This window comes from Lissotriton vulgaris, chromosome 6 (genome assembly GCF_964263255.1).
Source record: "Lissotriton vulgaris chromosome 6, aLisVul1.2, whole genome shotgun sequence".
NCBI classification, from domain to species: Eukaryota; Metazoa; Chordata; class Amphibia; order Caudata; family Salamandridae; genus Lissotriton; species Lissotriton vulgaris.
The window spans coordinates 1115312662-1115335154 of NC_141694.1; the positions used below are offsets into that span (position 1 = coordinate 1115312662).

Genomic DNA, 22493 nt, shown 5'->3' on the forward strand with positions numbered 1-22493 from the left:
GCGGAAGCCGGGAGTGAACCCTGCTCCTAAAATATTGCGTGTAATTTTATTGTGTGTTTTTTAAAACTTACCTATTTCACTTCTGCACTCGAACAGCGTCTTCAGCGCTGCAACGTTTCCCATCTCCGCCATCACCGAGGGCGAGGCGCGTCCTCTGACACGCCCACCTCAGCTGGCCACGCCCCCTGAAACTGACTAGAAAAGTGTGCGCATTTGACAGCGCGACACAACAGACGAGTCTCCTGAGGCGGAAGCCGGGAGTGAACCCTGCTCCTAAAATATTGCGTGTAATTTTATTGTGTGTTTTTTAAAACTTACCTATTTCACTTCTGCACTCGAACAGCGTCTTCAGCGCTGCAACGTTTCCCATCTCCGCCATCACCGAGGGCGAGGCGCGTCCTCTGACACGCCCACCTCAGCTGGCCACGCCCCCTGAAACTGACTAGAAAAGTGTGCGCATTTGACAGCGCGACACAACAGACGAGTCTCCTGAGGCGGAAGCCGGGAGTGAACCCTGCTCCTAAAATATTGCGTGTAATTTTATTGTGTGTTTTTTAAAACTTACCTATTTCACTTCTGCACTCGAACAGCGTCTTCAGCGCTGCAACGTTTCCCATCTCCGCCATCACCGAGGGCGAGGCGCGTCCTCTGACACGCCCACCTCAGCTGGCCACGCCCCCTGAAACTGACTAGAAAAGTGTGCGCATTTGACAGCGCGACACAACAGACGAGTCTCCTGAGGCGGAAGCCGGGAGTGAACCCTGCTCCTAAAATATTGCGTGTAATCTTATTGTGTGTTTTTTAAAACTTACCTATTTCACTTCTGCACTCGAACAGCGTCTTCAGCGCTGCAACGTTTCCCATCTCCGCCATCACCGAGGGCGAGGCGCGTCCTCTGACACGCCCACCTCAGCTGGCCACGCCCCTTGAAACTGACTAGAAAAGTGTGCGCATTTGACAGCGCGACACAACAGACGAGTCTCCTGAGGCGGAAGCCGGGAGTGAACCCTGCTCCTAAAATATTGCGTGTAATTTTATTGTGTGTTTTTTAAAACTTACCTATTTCACTTCTGCACTCGAACAGCGTCTTCAGCGCTGCAACGTTTCCCATCTCCGCCATCACCGAGGGCGAGGCGCGTCCTCTGACACGCCCACCTCAGCTGGCCACGCCCCCTGAAACTGACTAGAAAAGTGTGCGCATTTGACAGCGCGACACAACAGACGAGTCTCCTGAGGAGGAAGCCGGGAGTGAACCCTGCTCCTAAAATATTGCGTGTAATTTTATTGTGTGTTTTTTAAAACTTACCTATTTCACTTCTGCACTCGAACAGCGTCTTCAGCGCTGCAACGTTTCCCATCTCCGCCATCACCGAGGGCGAGGCGCGTCCTCTGACACGCCCACCTCAGCTGGCCACGCCCCCTGAAACTGACTAGAAAAGTGTGCGCATTTGACAGCGCGACACAACAGACGAGTCTCCTGAGGCGGAAGCCGGGAGTGAACCCTGCTCCTAAAATATTGCGTGTAATTTTATTGTGTGTTTTTTAAAACTTACCTATTTCACTTCTGCACTCGAACAGCGTCTTCAGCGCTGCAACGTTTCCCATCTCCGCCATCACCGAGGGCGAGGCGCGTCCTCTGACACGCCCACCTCAGCTGGCCACGCCCCCTGAAACTGACTAGAAAAGTGTGCGCATTTGACAGCGCGACACAACAGACGAGTCTCCTGAGGCGGAAGCCGGGAGTGAACCCTGCTCCTAAAATATTGCGTGTAATTTTATTGTGTGTTTTTTAAAACTTACCTATTTCACTTCTGCACTCGAACAGCGTCTTCAGCGCTGCAACGTTTCCCATCTCCGCCATCACCGAGGGCGAGGCGCGTCCTCTGACACGCCCACCTCAGCTGGCCACGCCCCCTGAAACTGACTAGAAAAGTGTGCGCATTTGACAGCGCGACACAACAGACGAGTCTCCTGAGGCGGAAGCCGGGAGTGAACCCTGCTCCTAAAATATTGCGTGTAATTTTATTGTGTGTTTTTTAAAACTTACCTATTTCACTTCTGCACTCGAACAGCGTCTTCAGCGCTGCAACGTTTCCCATCTCCGCCATCACCGAGGGCGAGGCGCGTCCTCTGACACGCCCACCTCAGCTGGCCACGCCCCCTGAAACTGACTAGAAAAGTGTGCGCATTTGACAGCGCGACACAACAGACGAGTCTCCTGAGGCGGAAGCCGGGAGTGAACCCTGCTCCTAAAATATTGCGTGTAATTTTATTGTGTGTTTTTTAAAACTTACCTATTTCACTTCTGCACTCGAACAGCGTCTTCAGCGCTGCAACGTTTCCCATCTCCGCCATCACCGAGGGCGAGGCGCGTCCTCTGACACGCCCACCTCAGCTGGCCACGCCCCCTGAAACTGACTAGAAAAGTGTGCGCATTTGACAGCGCGACACAACAGACGAGTCTCCTGAGGCGGAAGCCGGGAGTGAACCCTGCTCCTAAAATATTGCGTGTAATTTTATTGTGTGTTTTTTAAAACTTACCTATTTCACTTCTGCACTCGAACAGCGTCTTCAGCGCTGCAACGTTTCCCATCTCCGCCATCACCGAGGGCGAGGCGCGTCCTCTGACACGCCCACCTCAGCTGGCCACGCCCCCGTGACGCCTCCTCCGTCAGGCATAAAACCATGTGCCTTGCTAGGAAGCGCAGCGGACGGGCGCAGCGGGCGCGCCGTTTGCGCGCCGAAGGCGCGCCTAAGGCAAGCCCGTCTTCGCCCGTCATCGCCAGACCATCGCCTCTCGCCACCCCCCCTGGCTCATCTGGGCCCTGCCAGCGCATACGCTACGACGGTAAGGAACTCCTACATTTGAACCCTCACCAAAAATGCTCTAACACCACTGGCAGTCTAGGTCTCACGCATCTCCACTGCAACCACTGCCACTTCTCCACCAATACACCCACTAGGGTACGGTGTGACCTCCCAAATACTTCAAACCTGCCACTGAGGATACTCCAACTCAACTGCAGATCCCTCGTTAAACATCACCCTGAGGTGAATACGCTTCTTCAGGAGGAAAACCCTGATGTACTGTTTCTATGCGAAACATGGCTCCAAGATGACATTACCACCATCCCCAATCTAACGCTCCCAGATGAGTTTAATCTGGTCACCATTAACCGCGAATCTCGCGGTGGCGGCATCGCAATTATCTATAAAAAACAGCTGACCTGTTCTTTTATCAAGGAACCTCTCCAAGACTGTGAATGCGCCCAATTTAAAATTAGCGTGACCCCCCAATTTATGCTAACAGGCCTATACATTTATCGCCCTCCAGGCCAGTCCACTAGATTTATTAATGCCCTCCTCAAAACGGCCACAGCGCTCACCACCAAATTCGCCAATTTCACCATCTTAGGTGACCTAAACTTGCACTTTGATGCGACTGGCGATAATGTCATCACTAATCTTCTTGCAGACCTCTCGGCACTGCAATTTAATTCCCTAGTCCACACCTCTACCCATATAGCTGGACACACTCTAGACCCGATCTTCTCTAACATACAAGAGGCAGCTGCAGAAACCCCCACCCCAATGGGATGGACGGATCACTATCTTGTTAAACTGAGTGTCCCGGCACCTCAACGTCAAAACAAAACTGAATCCATTCAGCGTCTAAAAAGACCCTGGCACAAACTCTCCCCATCTGCCCTACATGAAATCCTTGGAGAGTTTCAAAACGAAGCCAACCAGGATATAGACGCAACCTATACTTCATTTACCAACTGGATCAGTAACGGCCTCGACTCTCTTATCCCGGCTAAAATGACTAAAGGACGTAATACACCCTCCAACCCATGGTTCGATGATACCCTTAGGGCAATGCGCAAGGAGTGCAAAAAGGCTGAGCGCCTTTGGAGGAAGCAATATGATAATCAGGATAAGGCTAGATATTTATCTAGTCTTAAAGCCTACCACAAAGCTATTAGATCCTCCCGTGCTTCTTTTTACTCCAACAAAATTAACTCCAATGCGAACCCATCTAAAATCATTTTTAAATTAGTGAAAGAGCTCCAAAACCCTAGGGCGCCCCCTCCAAAAATCTCTTCTCACGAGCAATGTGAGCAGCTCGCAACCTATTTCACTGAAAAAATCCAGAAAATCTATGCAACCTTTCCACAGATCGCCCCTTTCAATGGAGTTTCTATGTCCATAGCCCCTAACATCTTACCTCTGTCCCAAATTTCTGCCATCACTGCTGCAGACCTGATCAGACTGGGCAAGAAAGTGAAGACTGGTTCCCCAGCCGACCCCATGAGCCCTTCTCATTTCCTGGCCTCGTTGGACTTTTTTCTATCCCCCATGCTGAACATCCTCAACCTTTCCTTTTCTACAGGCCTTGTACCCATAGCTTGGAAACAAGCATGGGTATCACCGATAATTAAAAAACCTACCCTGGACCCCACCAAGCCTGAAAATTTTCGTCCCATATCCCTTCTCCCCTGGATGTCCAAAATTGCCGAAACCCATGTCAATAACATTCTGTCGAAACATGTGGAAAGTCATGGAATTCTAGATCCCTCCCAAAATGGCTTCCGTGCAGGCCATAGCACGGAGTCCGCCCTACTGGCCACTACGGAGCATCTCCGGATGATTCTGGATTCCGGTCATAGTGCTGCGCTGATTCTTCTTGATCTCAGCGCGGCCTTTGACACGGTATCCCATGACATCCTTCTGAATCGTCTGGAGATGACCGGTGTGACTGGCCTTGCACTTGCATGGCTCCGCTCCTTTCTTAAGGATAGATCCTTCAAGGTGTCGGCTCCGCCGTATCTTTCCAAACCTCACCCCATTGCCCAAGGTGTTCCCCAGGGTTCAGCGTTGAGCCCCTCCCTCTTTAATCTTTACGTCCAGCCACTCACGGACGTGGCTAGAGAGTGGGGGCTCACGCTTGTCTCGTACGCAGATGATACCCAGCTGGTTGTCACCCTATCGGAAAGCCCGTCCCTCGTGGCATCCAACTTTAAAGAAGGTATGACTGCTGTGGCCCGATGGATGACGGACAACTACCTCCAACTCAACGCCGGGAAAACCGAGGTGCTCCTCCTAGGCCGTAACACCAGCCTTTGGAACGAGCACTGGTGGCCGTCATCCCTAGGCGCCACTCCACTCCCCAAAAACTGTGTCAAAAATCTGGGAGTCTGGGTCGATGCCAACCTTAGCTTCCAGTCCCACACAAAAAAGGTGGCCGCTACCTGTATAGGCCTTTTAAGGAACCTCAGGCCCATACTTGGGCTTTTCGATTCCAAGGCCCGCCAGCTTATCGTCCAGGCTACCATCTTATCACGCCTGGACTACGCTAACGTCCTCCTTTTGGGAGCTAATAAAGCGGAAACTGCTAGGTTCCAACGCATACAAAATGCGGCAGCCAGAACGCTGGTTGGCCTCCCACGCAGATGTTCAGCCAGAGCTACCATCCGTAAGCTCCACTGGCTGCCCGTGGATCGCCGAATTAAATTCAAGGCCTTAGTCACGATCTTTAAGATCGTGAAACAAGGAAATCCCCCTCTACTTCGCAGCCTTGCCCAACCTTACGTTCCTGGCCGTGCCTTACGCTCTTCCAACCAACTCCTCTTGACAATCCCAAGGATTCGACTCTGCCGAATTGGAGGCCGCTCATTCAGGGTCCTAGCCGCCACACTGTGGAACGATCTTCCCCTTAGCATTCGTTCTATCGACTCCCTCCCTGCCTTCCGCAGAGCAATTAAGACTCACCTCTTCCCCGCTCCCTAGTCTTCCCCCTCTCCCTCTCTCCCTCTGGCCTCAGTTTGCACGTCTGCTCTCAGCGCCGGGACACCCCTTTGCCGGGGTAGCTGTTGCGCTTCACCAAACCCTGAAATAGAAAAATAGAAATCATCTTGAATCTCCACCAAAGGATTCTTGCTAGCTATGGGCTGAATGGGCAAACGAGACAGGCAGCCAGCTTGAATGTTTTTCCACCCTTGGACAAATTGTACATCAAACTGAAAGTCTTGAAGTCGTGATGCCAACCTTGCCAGTCTGGGTGAACCTTTGACGGTACCACCAGGAGCTAAAATATTTACTAGAGGCTTGTGATCAGAACGCAAAACAAATCTAGTACCCCATAAGTATGTCCTGAAATAATAGACACCCCAGACAGCATCAAGAGCTTCACGTTCAATTACGGAATAGTTGCATTCCGACACAGTTAAAGGTCTGGAAGCAAAGGCAATGGTCCTTTCTTCATTCCCATGTCGTTGAACAACTACAGCACCCAAACCAACTCCACTAGCATCTACCATTAGGATTGATGAGCGTTTGATGTCAAAGGGAGTAAGAACATTAGCAGAAGAGAGTTCAGCCTTAATTGATTTGAAGCAAGTTTACTGTTCATTAGCCCATGAAAACTTAACTCCTTTTTTCAGTAAACCCCTCAAGGAGGCAGTCTTACTAGAGAAATCCTTCACAAATTTTGAATAAAATTCAATTAAGCCCATAAAGGACCGTAACTGGTCTTTGTCAACGGGAGAAGGAGCAAGCTCAATTGCTTCTAACAAATTCCTTTTAGGTTTAACACCTTCAGCTGAAAGAGAAAAACCCAAGTACTCAATCTCAGAAACTAAGAACGCACATTTCTCCTTCCTCAAGGTAAGACCAGCTTCAGATATTCTATGCAGAACACTTTGAAGAATACAATTATGTTCCTCAATCGAATCCCCAAAGATTAAAATATCATCTTGAAAGTAGATGACCTTCTCCAACCCCTTAAATACTTCAGATACCATTCTCTGAAAAACACTCGCAGCTGAAATCAGACCGAAAGGTAATCTAGTGAATTGGAAAGTACCTTCCCCAGTGATAAATGCAGAGAGATGTTTTGACTCATCATCAAGTCAAATCTGGTGATAGGCATGTTTGAGATCAAGTTTGCTGAAAAATTTATCACCTTTTAAGGTAGAGACCAGCTCCCCAATGTTAGGTAGTGGAAAAACATCTGCAACAACACACTTATTAAGTGACCTAAGGTCCACACAAAATCTGATTTTGTTGTCAGGTTTCTGGGAAATAACCACAGGAGAAACCCACGGAGATGCCTCTACAGGCTCAATAATTCCCCCTTGCAACATTTCTTCCAAAACAGCCTTCACTTCCTTCCTTACAGCAAAAGGAACTCTTCTTGCTTTATGTTGAATGGGGACACTTCATTCTTTTAACAAAATTCTATGAGAATATCCTTGTAATTCACCCAATTGTTCTCTAAAGACATTGCTAAACTTTAAAAGAATATCGTCTACATCAGAATCATTCACAACCATTACAGGTTCCTCTGTCCTGGGATCTATAACTATATGGAGATCATATTGATGAATACGACCTAAGATGGCCGGTCCATCAACAGAGACATAAATTTTACCATGTGTAGATCTGTTTTTGAAAATAATTTCAGTTTCAAAATACCCAAGAAGATCAATTTTTTCTCCTTGATAACCAGAAGGAAAAATATCACAATCTAGTAAAATTCTCTGACCCTATAGTTGTTTTAACAATGACATCGGAATGATGGTCCATTTAGAACCAGTGTCTACCATAAGACTGACAGGTTTTTTGTCAATTATAAATTCAGCCTTGAGAATTCTTTCTCTCCTGTCTTGACAAGAACATATAGAATCATGTAAGACAAGTAATTTGTTGACATCCCGATTCAATTCACCATAATCATTCACAACAGTCACTCTAGCATTGTTTCTATTTTTACACATTTTAGCAAAGGGACCCTGTTTGCCACATTTTAAACACTCCTTATTATTAGCAAAGCAAAATTTCGCATCTGAAGAATGCGAATTGCTACCACATCTAGAACAAACTCTAAATTGAGACCTAGAATACTGTTGACTGGTATTCTTTTTTTGAAAAGCATACCCTTTTTTCCTAACAAGAGCAACAGCAGAACTTTCATTATCACTATTGTCACTAGAAACAACTGTTTTGTTTGAAACTTCAGCAACTTTGAGATCAAGACCACTCTTTTGTAATTCTTTCATACATTTTTCACTTTCGCTACTATTTTTGCAAGATCAATAGCGACCTTTAAAGTTGGGTTTTTTTGCTGCCCACAAACGTTCCTGTATTTTCTGATTGTTACATTGAACAATTAGTTGATCACGAATGAGTTCATCTGTCATCTGGCCAAAGTTACATTTCACAGAGAGTGCGACAAAGTCATCAATAGATTCATCTTCTCGCTGTCTGTTCTTATAAAACTTAAATCTTTGCAAAACAAGATTCTCCTCTTGAGCAAACCTAGTCTCAAGCCTAGCGACAGCTTCTTTAAATTCATCAAGAGGAGACTGAGATCCTGAAGGTAGAACTTGGGGTAAATACTTGAATATACGTTGACCCTCCTTACCTAAAGTTGTCATCAAAAGCGCTTTTTTTCTTTTAGGAGAAAAATCTTCACCGTCCAATGCTTCAATATAATTGTAAAACATAGCAATCCAATCCTCCCAGGAGATGGAAGGATTACCTGGTTCACTAAGAAATTGTGGTGGAAGTGCCACATTTACTTGTTGTGACATAATTAACTGTAAATTATAAGTATATAGTATGAACACACAAATAAATATATAAATATTATCCTAATGATAAACCTCCACATTAACCAGGTTATAACATAATAAACATTTGTCTTACTTATTATGTTTGCAATGGATGTTCAAGGAATCAAACTAAATGTAACAGTTGACTGATGAAGAAAAGCGCGTTGAAGTCTCCAAGAAAACTGAATACTGAAAGCAGACAGCGAGCAGAGTCGTCGTAGAGAAAAGCGCGTTGAAATTTGTTATTTCCGACGTAATTGAAGGCTGCCAGTAGACAACAAGCAGCGTCGAAGGAAAAAGACATTAGACGTGAGTAGCGTCTATTGTAGAATCATCGCGAGACAAGTAGCGTCTTGAGCGGAATGACGTAATGGTCGGCGTAGTCTCTGTCACAGGGATCGCGCTGGAAGCAGGAAGCAGGCTGCGCGAGGAACGTTGCGGTCACGAAGAAGAATGGAGGTCTCGGGATAAACTCAGTAACCAGGCAACCAAGGTAACCGTTTGAAGAAAGGTTTATAGTCCAAGTAAAATCCTCCAAAAATGTGAATAAAACGCTCACCTTGACAAGACTTTGACGCGACGTTTAATTATCAAAGGGTGATGACATAGATGACTCACACACTGCACACGGAGTTCTTTTGTGGTGAAAGCCGTTATTATCCTGTGAATTTCTGTTCCACTGCGGCACATGAAGTGCAGGGTGGCGAGGAACAGATGGTCCTGGTTTCCATCGACCTCGCTTAAGCATTTGATACAGTCGATTGGGGGTATTTGCAGGAGGTGCTGCGGGTAATGGGTCTGGGTCCCAATTTTTGCTGATGGATTCGTATCCTGGGCACGGCGAGATCGGAGGAGGGGCTGTTGGGACGGGGCACACGACAAGGGTGCCCTCTCCCACCGCTCCTTTTCGCCCTGGCTATAGAGCTATTCGCCGTGAGGATTCACTCAGAAATGTCACAATGGGGCATCCAAGTGGGAGACACTTGCAATATTATATCGCTGTATGCGGACGACGCACTGTTTTATTTGACAGACCCTGGTGAGGCGATTCCGATGTTGTTGCAGCACCTGGATCGCTTTGGTGAGGCATCGGGACTGAGGCCTAATCGCAGCAAGTCCCTGATTTTTCCGTTGCCAGGATTTGACACCGTGCCTCTGGAGGACTTGCCGGACCTGGGCCTACGTTGGGAACCAGAGGTTTTCCGGTATTTGGGTATCCAAGTGGCAGCTACAGAGGCTCAATTATTGGCGCACAACATTGACCGGGTGATTCAGTCATTACAGCGATCTGTGGCCTTCTGGAACACTCTGCCGCTGTCCTTGATGGGCCGTTTGGCCGTTGCGAAAATGGTAATGCTGCCCAGGCACTCTATGTTCTTCAGAATACGCTCTGTCCTCTCCCCCCTAGGATTTTTTGGACACTGGAAACACTGCTTACGTCCTTGCTGTGGGCGGGTCGGCGATGCCGGGTTGCTCTCCGAACTGTCGTGAGGTCCTATGAGGAGGGCGGTCTTGAAGCCCCGCGCTTCGACCTGTATTACTATGCGGCGTAGCTGCAGCCGGCGGCCAGATAGTTTGCCGATGTAGATGGATGGGAAACGCGGCTACTGGCCGGTAGAGCTACGGTCCCAAGTTAAGGGTGGCGCTCATGCAGGGGAGGGGGGGCACCGGCTACATTGCCCTATGAGCTACGGCACACGGCGGATGTGTAGCAACGATTCATAGAAAAAGTCCTACAGTCGGCGCCCTTTCAAAGGGAACTCCCGATATGGATTTTGGCACCCATGAGAGAGATGGAGCAGCATGTGTCCTTTAGGGCATGGAGGGAGGGGGGATGTGAACTCCTGGCTGACTTATACCCCGCGGACACCTTCTTGACATATGAACAGGCTGAGCAGTCCTTTGGTCTAGGAGGGGGACAATACTTGCATTATCAGGGCTTGCATGACATGGTTCAGACGGTTTGGCCTCAGTGCCCAGCGGAACCCCAAAGTACTCACACCTTACATATCCTTTTGACATGTGGCCTGGGACGTGGGCTGATTTTGTTGCTTTATGTGGCTATGAGATGCGACTCCACCCCGGCAGTCCCTCCGGCCTGGGCGGTGTAGGAAACTGATATGAACTCGCCCCTTGACCAGGGGTAGCGTAAACGAATAGGAGCGTTGACGCGGCGGGTATCATGTAATGCACGCTTTAAACTGATTCATTTTAACTTCCTCCACCGTACCTATCTTACTCCAGCCAGGTTGAGTCGCTATTCCGAGATTGGAGGGGACAGTTGCCCCAGATGTGGTGTGGCGGGGGCGGGCTTCTTACACCTAGCCTGGGCGATTTTGGGCGAGCGTGGTTGATCACATAAGGGCTACTACGGGGAACCAGATTCAGCTGACACCTTTACATTGCCTACTTTAATTCAAGATTTTACTTGTATGTGTAAATAGTTTTTATTCTCTTGCAATGGGATTAATTCTGATGTGTAAATGTATATTTTTAAAGAAAAACTGCAAAAAGTTGCCACCAGGGTGCTAATATCGATGGGAAAATGAGTTGTTACCCTAAAGTGTTGATTTTATGTTCATGCTTTCAAGATATGCTTTTATCGAAATAAAGCCTTTTTCATACTCATACGGGCGTTAGTACCTAGGCCGAGAAAGCGGAAACTCTCCTATAAACTGCTGCAGCTGATGCTGGTGCTGGCCAGGCGTAGAGTAGCTATCACGTGGATCGGGCAGAGGGCCCCAGAGATCACTACTTGGCTCAAGGATGTCAGGGAATAGACCCTTGTGGAACAAACGCATATGCAGAGTACAAGGAGAGATGGGAAATTGCAGGAGGACCCGATGGCTTGGAGGGATATGTGCATTGCAGGGTTAACGGAAGGAGAGCAGTCTCCACAGGAAGACACCGAGGGGTCTTGTGGTGAACTTTTTTCGATACGGGGATCGGGATCGGACGGGGAGGAGGGGGGTGACTCCTGAGCGGTGTCTGGAGTAGTGCATGGAGCGGGTCTGGGTCATTTCCTCACGATACAGTATTTTTATTCAGTTCCTTCGGTATTGGATCTTCCTCATGGGTCTCAGTATGTCTAAAGTGTAACCAATGTGCAAAGAGTGCCATAATGAGGCTGTCTATTTGCATATGTGTGTTTTTACGATGCCAGTGGGGGGGGGGGGGGTTAATGTGTATTTGTTATATCACAAAATTGAAAAATAAAGTTTAAATAAAAATATGTACATATATATACATATACACCTCTCTACAATCTACCCAAATCTACTCCACTCCAATCTACTCAACTTCAATATACCCCACTTTACCCCAATCTACCCAAACCCAACCCATTTTAATCTACCCTACCCCATACCAATCTATCCCACACCCTCCAATCTACCCTACTCCCCCAAACTACCCCACCCACTTCACCACAATCTACCTCACCTCAAACTACCCAAATCTACTCCCACTCCATTCCATTCCACCCTACTATGATCCACCTAATCTACCCCACTTCAATCTGTCTGACTTCACTCCAGTGTACCCCACTCCATTCCACTCCTCCCCAGTCTACTCCAATCTACCCCAATATTTCCCACTCCACTGTAACTGAATCTACCCCACTCTAATCTACCCCAATCTACTCCGCTCCAATCTACACCAACATGCTCCAATCTACCCCACTCCACTCTACCCCAATCCACTCCAGTATACCTCACTCCACTCAATCTAAACATATCCACCCCACTCCCGTTTTTTCCAATCTACCCCACCCCAATCCAATCTATTGCATTATATCCCACTCCAGTCTACCAAAATCTACCCCAGCTACACTGCTACTTTCTACCCCACTCTAACCTACCCCACTCTACCCCAATTCAATCTACCACACTGAACTACTCAAATCCCCCACTCAGATCTACCCCAATGTACCTCACTCCATTCAATCCCGTTCTACCCGCACTCCACTCTACGCAAATCTACTCCACTCCAATGTACCCCACTCCACTCTAGTCCACTTCAATTTACTCAAGTCCATTTTACCCAACTCCATTCAAATTTACCACCCTCAACTCCAAACTCAACTGCAACCTATCCAACTCCACTTCACTCCAATCTACCCCACACTACCACAATATACACCAATCCAGCACAGTCTACCCTCACTTCAATCTACCATATTTTCCCCACTCCAATCTACCACAATCTACCCCACTCCAATCTACCATACTCAAATCCACCCAATCTACCCCACTCCACTCCACTCTAATCTATCTCACCACTCTACCCAAATCTACCCCACTTGAATCTACCCCACTCTACCCCACTCCAATCTAACCCACTCAATCCAAATCCACTCCACCCCAGATTATACTCCACCCCCATTTCAACCTAATCTACCCATCTCCAATCTATCCCTCCCAAATCAACCTCAATCCAATTTACCAAGCACCACTCCACTCTACTCCACCCTAAACTACCCCACTCCACTCCAATCTGATCCTCTCCACTATCTACCCCACTACACTCCAATCTACACCCCTCCAATCTACCCCACTCCAATCTACCTCAACATAACCCACACCACTCTACACGATCTACCCCACTCCACTCAAATTAACTTCACTTCTCCTCTAACTACTCCAATTCTTCTACCTCACTCCCCCACTCCAATCTACCTCTCTACAATCTACTCAAATCTACTCCACTTCAATATATCCCACTTTACCCCAATCTACCCCACTCCACCCAGTTTTAATCTACCCTAAACCATACCAATCTATCCCACACCCCTCCAATCTACCCTACTCCCACACACTACCCCACTCCACTTCACCTCAATCTACCCCACCTCACACTACCCAAAACTACTCCCACTCCATTCCACCCTACTATAATCCACCTAGTCTACCCCAGTTCAATCTACCTGACTCCACTCCAGTGTACCCCACTCCATTCCACTCCTCCTCAGTCTACTCCAATCAACCCCAATATATCCCACTCCACTTTAAATTAATCTACCCCACTCTAATCTACTCCACTCCAATCTACACCATCATGCTCCAATCTACACCACTCCACTCCAGTCTACCCCAATCCACTCCAGTATGCCCAACTCCACCCAATCTACACCAATCCACCCCACTCCATTCTTTCCCAATCTACCCACTCCACTCCAGTCTACCACAATATATCCCACTCCAGTATAACACAATCTAGCCTGATCTACCCCACTCCTTTCTACCCCACTCTACCCCAATTTAAGCTACCACTCAAATCCCCCACTCCGATCTACCCCAATGCACCCCACTTCATTCTATCCAATTCTACCCGCACTCCACTCTACGCCAATCTACCCTATGCCAATCTACCCCACTCTACCCCATTCCACTCTACCCATCTCCAATCTGTCCAACCCTACTTCATGCCAAAAACTTTTAGCAATACTGAACAGCAGTCACACTGGTGTAAATAATGCCTAAAACACAATGCTACAGCCAGTAGTTCTTGCTTAGGTGAGATCTATTGGCTTTGCCAATGCTTATTTTTACATTCAACCATGCACCATGGCTGCTGCGCTGCTGTAGAACATGGCTAAAAAGCATTGATAGGGCCAACAGATCTCTCCTAGGCGAGACCGCTTGACTTTGCCAATGCTCGTCATATACGGGAGCGGTGGTTTGTGGGAGGAGTGTTTTGTACTGTTGGGGAGCATCACTTCAGCAACCTACTGGCTTTATTGATGTAATGTGTGGGTGAGAATATGAGAAGATCTGTATAGAGTGCTCGTGTATTTGTGAATGAAGATTATGTAGGCTGGAGGGTACTGAACGCTGCATATTTCACTGCAGCATCCAGGCAAGATGGCGGTTTGCAGAGCCAGGGTACTGACTCCACAAGGCTGCGGGCAGCGGCCATAACAGGGCCTGCGTTTGAAAAGCGGCACCATATCATGCAGAATACTTCCTAGGCCTGACATGCCAGACATGCCTTACTAATGCAAGTGCATGGAAGTCCAAGAGGGACGGGTAGATTGCCGGTTTGTAGCACTGCCTGTGAAGGTTGGATACTGACAAAGGCTGTTTTTTTCGACGCGACATGTCTCTTTTGGTAATATGCAAAAACATGCTAAACCTCCCTCTCCTAGCAGATGTAAATCACACAAGCCCAGCACAGATGCTGAACTCACAAAATGCGAACATTTTTAGCCATTTCTTTTTAGAAAAAAACAGATAAGATTTACTTAGCAATGTATAATCCCTGGGAAACAGTTACTCTGCTGAGTGACAATCTTTTCACCCTGGACGTCACATTTTCCCTAGATAAGTGACACTTCGAAACAGAATTGCCGCCGCAAACCTACAACTGCAAAACAGATTATGGTCATTGTAATGCTACGACGTTTTTAAACAGCTCACAATCACCATATACTTGTACTCTCAGAGCTTTCCGGATGTAAAAGGTAGCATGCAAACTCTCCATTGTGTGGGTGTGCCTGTCTAAGTTGTCATCAAATCTGTACATTTGGCTTCATTGTGAGAATTTACATTGGTTATCTACTGGGAACATGTCATTTACATTCTGGACAAAGACTGAGTTAACTAGTACTGGAGGTCAATTTGTGATTCCGAAGAGAAGAAACCAGGGCTACTGCATAGTGCTCAAGAGAACCAGGGCCGGACTGGCCATAGCAAGAACCAGGCTTTTTCCCTGTGGGCTGGAAGGGTGGGGCCGTTTTTTGACCTGTGGGGCGGTTTTGTTACTGGGTGTCGGTTTTGCAGCAGATATCACACCCCTGGAAAAAAAAGCAGTAGTAGTGCTTGACACTAGCACCCCGCCAACCCCTCCCACCCAGGCCGGCACTTTGCAGTAGCACCCCTCCCCCAACCGGAGACCGGTCGAGCGGAATTGCCAGGGCTGGTTTCGGTTCCCAATCAAGCCGTGGATAGAACTCCTGACATACTGTGAGGGAAAGCACACACATTTTAAGGGATTATCAAGGAAACGCAGCCACGCGGCACAGTTGAGTCAAAAGATCTTTAACCTAAAAAGATACTTAGAACTCAGAAAGAAAAATAGTCTGTTTTTACAGAGGACAATATAGACTAGGGGTCTCCATCCTCTTCAGTACTACGAGCTACTTATGCTTAATGAAAATCATCCCGAGCTACTAGTATAATTGGTGTAGTTGTGACCACCCATTCAAGATTGTCAGCGGTGATCACATCAGTGGATCGGCAAGGTTGTCAGAAGTAAAATAAAAATCATCATCAATTGGCAATGCCTCTGCATGGGTAATACAGAACAGCCCTAGGTGCAGTACCCCTGGCCCCAAGGAAATAATACGAGTAATAAGTCTTTCTTACGCTACATGATTTATCACTCAAATAATACTTTAAATCCATTTAGCAAATTCAGCCATTTGTCTTCAAACATAAGCTTATTTGTTCTGAAAATACACCCATTTTCATATTGTGTACACATTTTTTGATTTTTGGTATACATATATTAATCCAACCAAGCAAAAGATTCTACATTAATAGCCTGGCCTGCACAGAGGAGGGCTACTTGCAGGTAGCTGGAGAGCAATCCGTAGCACATGAGAAACTCGTGGGAGACACCTGATAAAGACCATCTCTCCCACAGATAAGTGCGTGACTGTGTGCCGAGACCGTCTGCATAGTTTTCTGTGTCTTTGTGAAAGTAGTGACCCTCCACCCTCTCAATGAGGTGAAGCATTAGTGTGTCTAGAAGGAGGAAGGAACACGTTGCCTTGATGATGAACAAGGGTTTGCACAGTAAACGTGACCACAGTCTGTCACTGCAGGCAGTGACTGCGAGGATTTGTTCATGCCTGTAGGCGCATAATGTGGTGATCTTGACGTGTGGATGTTTTGCAGAAATGTGCGCCAGGGAGAGTGGAGAAATCACCATGCAGGGCAAATCTTCGAAAGAGGATTTCATAAACTTAAAATCACGATTGCTTCAAGGCTCATTTTGGGGCGGGCCTTCCAGAAGAATGGAACTGCAACTCTATGGACCCCAAGTGATGGACGAGTCAGCATTAGGCTGATTGAAGACACCAGTTGGAAGTTCCCGAGGTGTTCTGGACGCCCATCATCCTCTCTGCAACTCCAGACAGGGTTGAAGAATAAGGGGGCATATTACCAAGCAATAGCGATAATTATCGCTATTGCTTGGTTAGAGACAAAAATGTACCGCCGACCTGCGGCGATTTTTATCGCAGATAAACCTTGGTATTACCAAGGTTTATCGCAAATGCGATAAAAATCGGCCGCAATGCATGAATATCGCTGAAAAGTCAGCGATATTCATGCATTACCGAGCTAATGCTCTTAGCCATGTTATCCACCTCCCATTGGATAACATGGCTAAGAACTGCTCAGGGCAGGTGTTAGCTTTTGGAGATATTCGCGCTTAGCACGAATATCTCCAAAAGTTGGTAATAGGAGATAGCGATCTTAGCGACTGTTTCCAGTCGCTAACATCTTGGCACGCCCACTTTGCATGTCATTAGTGATAAATTTCTCTGACATGCAAAGTGGGGCCTAAGATGGTCGCTATCTCCTACTAGCTGTCGCTAACTGGTGTTAGCGACAGCTAGGTAATAGGGAGATAATTTTATCTCCGCTTTCTTGGCTTTTAAAGCCAAAAAAGCAAAGATAAACCCCCTTGATAATATGCCCCAAGATGAGTTGTCTGGATCCGAAATATTCAGACACCTGCAAATCAGTAAATTGGCGATGAAAGGCAGAGCACCACTATAGCACGGCCAACCTGGGTGCAGGACCCAAGGTCCGTGTTCCCCCCTCGGGGTCAACCTGCCTGCACCTCCTTCAAACACAGCCGGGTGCAGAACCCTGGTTTTCCCAAGCGAGACAAAAGGACTTCCTACATTTGCAAATAATCCAAAAGAGACCTAGGTAAGTAAACCTCCTCTCTGTTACTACCCAGACCTCTCATTGTTACACCATTGAGTTGCTCTTACCCTTCACCTTTGCAAAGGTGAGCTTTAGGAGGGCGGTGGTACTCCATTTTTAAATGTGCCAATGAGCTTAGTGGTCCTAGAATCTCATTGCGGAGGAATGGAGCGTTGCTACAATCAGTAATGGTTTGGAAAAGTCTGTATTATTCCGATTTCTGACACCCACCTACCTGAAATGAAATGAAATGTAAAGAAGTTTTATAAAGCGCGGTAGCTGCCCTGGGGCGTCCAAGCACTAAAGAAAGTGGTGCTACCTGATGAGAACGGTCGACAGGGAGATTTTAGTCAGATTTATTGAAAAGAAAAGTTTTTAACTGTTTGCGAAATGAGGACAGATTGGAGTTGGATCTGAGATAAAAGGGGAGTGAATTCCACATTTTGGCCGCGTTATAAGAAAACGACCGGCTTCCTGATCTTGATCTCCTAATTTTGGGGACTGTGGCAAGAAAGGCATGAGTAGAATGAAGCTGTTAATTGGGATGGTATGGGTGATTAAAGAATGATTAATCACCGGACATGTATTCCAATAAGCCTGATGAGAAATGTACAGGGATTTAAAATTAATTCTCTCCCTAACCGGGAGCCAATGTAGACTCCTCAGCCCAGGCTTAGCTGAGAACCTACGGGGGAGCTGAAGCAGAGTTCGCGCGGGACAGTTCTGAATTTACTGAAGTTTCTGTAAAGTGTATTCAGGGGTTCCGAGATAAAGGGCGTTGCCAAAGTCGAGGCAAGACTGAATCAGACCTTGAACCACCATTTGTTTGGCCTCGAAGGGCAAGAGGGGGAGAATCTTCTTGATAAGTCTGAGCAGGCCAAAACAAATGGCTGAAAGCCTGGTTGCCTGGCTGTTAAAAGTAAGGGACCGATCCAGCCAGATACCAAGGCTTTTTATGGTATCTTTTGGGTGTTGGTGGAGGGCCCAGACAAGGAGGCCATATTGAGTTAATCGTAAGGGAAGCGGAGCAGCCTAGGAGCATAAGTTCTGTCTTATCTCCATTAAGTTTGAGACATGAGGCAGTCATCCACTTTTTGACTTTCTCTAGGCAGTCCGCCAGATCTGTGAAAGTTGAAGAAATTGATGTACATAGACAGCATTCATTCCCCTTCTTCTCCCACTCCACCCCCTGTGAGCACCATGAATACTGTAAATTGTTGACCGTATCACCCTGCCGGTAAGAGCCTGTACCACTATGCATATGTACAGCCATTTCTAGACACCATGGCCTTTTACCCATTGGGATCCCCGGCTTCCCGCCTGCGCGTACCTTACACCCCCTCTCTCGTGCATAGACCATGAAACCCTCTCCCTCTGCGCGACCCTACTGTGAAAGGCAACTCTCCTGCTTGACCCGCACAAGACCCCCTCCATTCCCTCTTGAAGAGGCATCCTTCGCCTTAAGCTGACGTAGCCCTCCCCAGCTGCACCTGACTACCCCCGCTCTCTCATGTACGGGTCATCAGATCTCTCTCTCTGTGTGACTCTGTCCCTGTGTCCACCCTGGCTACCCCTCCCTTCTCCTCACGTGGGCAAGTCACAAACCCTCTTCTTCTGCAAGACCCTGTCCTTGAGAATCACGGCCGCGCCTGACCAACCCCTCCTTCCCTTCCATGAATACCCCTCTGTTGACAAGCCTTCCCTCCGCACTCAATTGTCCACGCGGCATTAATATGACCCTTTCCCCCCCCCCCGAGTCCAGCTGACCACACATGTCCGAGGCCATCGCCTGAGCCAGGAGATACCATTTACTGCCCTTATTGTATGAAGTTACTCCTCTTCAAAGGATCCTCTATTGGTCTTAGCCACCCCACCCCTTGGGCTATGATCAGGCGTACACATCCTGCAAAACACTCAGTTGCGTGATTGCCCTCCCCTCTTATCAGCAGGTCAAGGGTCCCCATTGTGAATGTATATGGGTAGGATCACCACGAGGATTATAGGGATGTCTTTCCTTTTGCGTCACACCGTCCTGATTGTGTTATCCTGTGTTCTGTAGAGTATAAAAAGCCAGAGTCTCAGCTCACTTGTCAGAGCACCTCCCGAAAGACACTGTGTTTCGTGTCCGAAATGACTGGCTCTCCTCATGAGTAATAAACTCTGTTCTTGATTCCTGCTCCCAGCGCCCGTCTCTTTATTTGGTAATTATACAGAATGGGAACTAAGAGGCGGTTTGCGCCAGCAGCCTGGGCATCGATAGGAATATGGTTGCATTTTCCACAATTGGCGTCCCAACGCGGGGCCCATCAGTGACATAGGGTTCGGTAAGAGAGATCCAGACGAAGAAGTGAACATCTAAATGATCGGGGCATGCCTGCCTTGAGAGGGCCCTCGCCCGGCGGCCGATCGACAGAACTTCACCAATTCTGAACAGACCTCTCTTCAGTGACCTATTGTCCTGACTGGAATCCCACAGGAATGCTACATGGAGTAAGAGAACGATCGGGCGCTGGAGGAGGAAGTCGAAGAACTATCCGTATGGTCCGGTCCGGGTAAGATTAAGTAGGGTGTTTTTACGCCTGATTGGTAGGGTGGCTCTGTCCACCTGATTGATTGATTGTTTGTATTGAAAACCGGTATTTGTATACTGGCATTGTTGGTATTGGTTCATTTAGCTTTGAGGGCTACTTGACATATTGGTTCTCTTTTGAGAACGAGACATTCTCTGTTTGCAAACAGCGGCGAATAGGAACGTCGTCCCTCTTTGCAGATAGAGAAGGGTAGGTAATGTAGACTTTTGTCCCCGGAATTAATCCGTCATGCCTACCTTTCTCCCCACTGAATTGTTTGAAGTCGATTGATAGTCGATGGTTGTTCTTTGAGATCTTCCCTGTCTACAAACTGAGACGAGTAGAAATATTCTGTCTTCCTTTTTGGATAGCGAAGGGCAGGTAATGCAGACTTTTGTCCCCGTTGTAATCCGTCATGCCTGTTTTTCTCCCCACTGATTGATTGAAAACCTGGACATTGTTGTTCCAGGCATTGTTTCGTTTGAGGTATTTTCCGCCGGCAAACAACGTGGAATAGAGGTATTCTATCTAGTCTTTGCAAGCAGAAAAGGGTAGGTTATGCCCCTTTGTGAATTCGTCAGTCCTACCCACTCCCCACTGGTTGGTTATTGTGGGGTAGCTCGCATGGTCCGCCCAGGAGACTACTCTTATGGAGGACATATGCTCCCTACTCATGGGCCATTTAGTAGAAATAGACCGATTGGTCCGTCCAGGAGGCTACCCTAGTAAATGGAAGTACATCGCTCGGTCCGTCCAGGATGATACCCTAATGAAGGAATATATGTTCCCCTTTTGATCGATAATCTCGTTCCACCCCGGACCATTTATTGGAGGGAACTCGTCTGGTCCGTCCAGAAGTACCCCCTAGTGAAAAGGACACATAAAAATATGAAGTGATCACCGTTCCCTACTAACAGAAAGCTTTAGCTCGAAACACGCTAAGGAAGAGAAAAGAAAAATAAAAGGAAATCAGGCTAAGTCAGTAACCCCCTGATGAGCTTTTGACTTCACCAAAAATAAGAAACATTAGAAACAGTTCGTAATAAGGAATGTAAAATGGCAAAAAGATTTGATAGCAGAAGTAGTGTGGCTCACTGGTTAGAGGCGGCAGACCCGAGAGCAGAGGACGGCCCGGGACCAGGGTTCGATTCCCGGCGCGGCAGGTTTCTAAACCAGGGTCAGCGGACTCGATAATTCTCTCGCCTCGGTGCCCACTCTGATCAGCGATCACACTCGGCAACTCTGGGCATTAGCTTGCCTCATCTTCACTAACGGCCCCACCAGACCGCCGGGGATGCCTGGTCTCACCCTGGAGATACCCATTAAGGGACCATCTCTCAGGGAAGCCAGGAAGGGTTTCGCAGCGGTCGAAGCGCCTTGGGACCCTACGGGTAAGTAGTGCGCTATATAAATGCCAATACATACATACATACAAACATAGCTGCGAGGTAGCTAGGCTTCACTGCCTGTTCCTGCTCGCAACATGTCAGCCTCATTGCCCGCCCCGCCCAAATAACGGTCAAATGAAATAGAAACAACTCAATAGGTACCTACCCCCATTCCGGAAACTCCCGAGATGCAACAGGTCCGCGGTTACGCCCATCCGGAAGGCGAGGCCTCGAGGCACGAGGGGCCCGCCTGACCACGGTCGGGAGGAGATGATGTTGGGCAGGCGGTCCAAAGAATGGCAGAGTCCTCTCCTTCTCTCCTCTTCCGCTGCCCTGCAGGCCACGGGGGGGGGGGCTGTCTTGCCTCAGCCACCGACCACCCCCCCCCCCTTCTGTCTCTCGCCTGGTCTGACCCACGAAGAAGGCGGAAGCCGAAGGCGAGAATGGCGGCGAATCAAGTAGTCCCGCCACATTTCAAATTCGCCGCATGCCATCGCCTGCCTGTCAAAGGCCGAAGCCAAGGCGAAAACGGCGGCAAATCAAGTAGTCCTGCCAGATGCCAAATTCACCGCATGCCGCCGCCTGCATAGGTACAGGCAGTCCTGCCACATTTCAAGCTCCCTGGAGAGTTGGAGGTAGTCCCGCCACATGTCAAGGGAAAGGGGGGGGCTGTCTTGCCTCAGCCGCCGACCACCCCCCCCATCATCAATGGCTGGCATGGCCGATATCGAAGACGACGGAGCCGAGGAACGGCGCGGGGTCGCTGGAAGGGGGAGGCGGCGCGAACGACCCTCCCCCACCTCCCTCCAGGTGGAGGCTTCCAGCGACACCCCAATGCTCTTACTTAAAGAGGGTCAACATCATAAAGCGGTCCTCTGCCCGGGACGGGCACTCGCTCCATATCGCCTCTCCTCGACCTTGAAGATTCTATAAGAGCCGGGGGGCCCCCGACCCCCTGCATGGGTGCCCCCGCCCCCTTCA

The 22493-nt window shown here is 48.2% G+C and overlaps 1 protein-coding gene across 1 annotated transcript in view; it reads right to left on the bottom strand.

The window, feature by feature from the left end:
* Positions 1 to 22493, bottom strand: part of PYGB (glycogen phosphorylase B) — a 684627-nt gene that overhangs the window by 422154 nt on the left and 239980 nt on the right. The gene's annotated exons all lie outside the window — the stretch shown is intronic.